The sequence below is a fragment of the Elephantulus edwardii genome, unplaced genomic scaffold (genome assembly GCF_000299155.1).
Source record: "Elephantulus edwardii isolate Elephantulus edwardi_28Jun2011 unplaced genomic scaffold, EleEdw1.0 scaffold00032, whole genome shotgun sequence".
NCBI lineage: Eukaryota > Metazoa > Chordata > Mammalia > Macroscelidea > Macroscelididae > Elephantulus > Elephantulus edwardii.
Window position 1 is genome coordinate 12,580,506 of NW_006399782.1, and position 2,398 is coordinate 12,582,903.

Genomic DNA, 2,398 nt, shown 5'->3' on the forward strand with positions numbered 1-2,398 from the left:
CTCTCCCACTTCCCTATCAGGTTCAGAAGAAAGTGAAAGTATCCAAACTTCTTTTGACAGATAAGAATAACATATGCATGCATCTCAAAACAACATTCATATTTAACAGTAATTGTTGAAAGCTTCACATTGTACTGGTCACGTTTGGACTGATCATCTCTTCGAAAAGATTTATGCTAGCATAAACTCATAAGATAGTTTATAAGAAAGTTCTCACAATAAGATGGTTTTACTGTGTACATAATACACAGTGTAATTACACAGCCATAAATTCTCCCTAGGAAAAAAAAACTGGTAATGGGGTTCCATATGGTCAATGTCTAATTAAGGCAAGTGAGGGCCCTAGACACTGATTGAAATGTTTAGGGCCCACTCGTGGGTTTACTGACATAAGGCTAGTGAGGGCCTTGAACGCTGATTATCAAGGTCCCCTCCTGTATTTACTGACTTAATTGAATGCCATATATTAATTACATGTGTGTATGTGTGTGTTAGTTATTCATGATGTAACTTCTGGGGAGGAGAGAGAAAGCAGATACCCCTGTGAAAGTCAGCTATAAAGAAGGATGCACTATACTAGCCGGAGCTTAGGTTCCCTTGGGGCTGTGGGACAGCACAACCTGAGGAAACTCACCTACTCTCTTTCAGATGGGGACAGTCAGCTTCCATCTCTTCAAATAGTTCTCTTGAATGTACTCTCAAAAATGGGGAACAAAAAAAATGGGGAACAACTTGGCTTCCACAGTTTGAGGAAATAAAAGCTTAAGAAAGTCTAATGAAATCTGGCCTCAGTCTCCTGTAGAACATGGTGGAAGTTGACCTTTTAATGGATCTTTGATGTAGAATAAAAAACTGCAGCTAAACTTATTCTCCAGAAGGGAAGACAGTCGAGAAATCAGAAGACGCTCACTGCTCCGTAGCTCAGCGTCTTCTCCTAGTCCTCTAACGGAGCGGCAAGGCCCTCGTGCGGTGCCTCACTGAAACACCAATTGGTGAGCTCAAAGGAGCTTGGAACTGTCTTCTGGTCTACAGCAAACACCTCTGGGGGAAATGTGGTTGAAACTGATCGCCCAGGAAAGCTCTTCACTGAAGGTCTCAATTCAGAAACAAATGAGAAAGCCCTGGAAGCCGTATTTGGCAAAATATGGACGGATTGTAGAAGTGCTCTTCATGAAAGACCGAGAAACCAACAAAAAAGAGGATTTGCTTTTGCCACCTTTGAAAGCCCAGTGGATGCCAAAGATGCAGCCAGAGATATGAATGGAAAGTCCTTAGATGGAAAGATCATCAAGGAGGAACAAGCCACTAAACAAGCATCTGAAAGTGGCAGGTGTGGATCCCCTCCACCTCCAAGAAGAAGAGGTCCTCTAAGAGGTCTTTGAGGTGGAAGAGGAGGAAGTAGAGGAAGCAGGGGACCCCCTTCACGTGAGGGGGCACGTGGATGATAGTGGCTATTCTATGAATTTTCCTGTGCCAGCGAAAGGGGAATCACCACCATGAAGGGGAGGGCCTCCTCTTAAAAGATCAGCCCCTTCAGGACCAGTTTGAAGCAGCAGTGGGATGGGTGGAAAAGCACATGCATCATGTAGAAGAGATAGTTATGGAGGTCCACCAAGAAGGGAACCCTCACCTTCGCACAAAGATGTTCATTTGTCCCCAAGAGACGATGGGAATTCTACTAAAGAAAATTATTCAAGCAGAGATTACCCAAATTCTCGGGCTACAAGAGGTGATGCACCACCACCAAGAAATTATATATGTCATGACTATGGCCATTCCAGTTCACATGATGTTTATTCATCCAGAGGCTATAGAGATGGCTATGGTCCCGATGGTAATTATTCAGATCATCCAAGTGGAGGCTCCTGCAGAGATTCCTGTGAGAGTTATGGTAACTCACGTAGTGCTCTACCTAAACGAGGGCCCCACCATCTCATGGTGGAAGCAGTCACTATGATGATTACAGCAGCTCATGAGACAGATATGGTAGAAGTTGAGTTAGGTTACTCAAGCAGCTGAAGTGATCTCAACTCAAATGGCCATGATTGGGTTGGCAGATAAGAACGAGGGCTTCCTCCTTCTATGGAAAGGGGGTACCCTCCTTCATGTGATTCCTACAGCAGTCTACACTGGAGCACCAAAAGATGGTGGCTGCAGAGAAAGCAGAGCTGACGGGGGCAGGAGATGGGATGAAACAGATACTAAAACCAAACAAAACTTTGGACCAAAATCCTTGTTTAATGAAACAAACAAAAAGTGGAACCTATTCTGTCATAACTACCCAAGGACTATTGAAAGAAAAACTTGTGTTAGTTTTTAAAATTTTCTGTTAAGTTCTCCTCCATAATCTTTATGTTCTTGTGAGGAAAAGTAGGAAAGAAAGAAAGAAAGAAAGAAA

At 43.3% G+C, this 2,398-nt stretch overlaps 1 pseudogene; it reads left to right on the forward strand.

Moving 5' to 3' along the window:
• Positions 1-566: 566 nt before the first annotated feature.
• Positions 567-1,957, forward strand: LOC102847685 (annotated as a pseudogene).
• Positions 1,958-2,398: the final 441 nt, after the last annotated feature.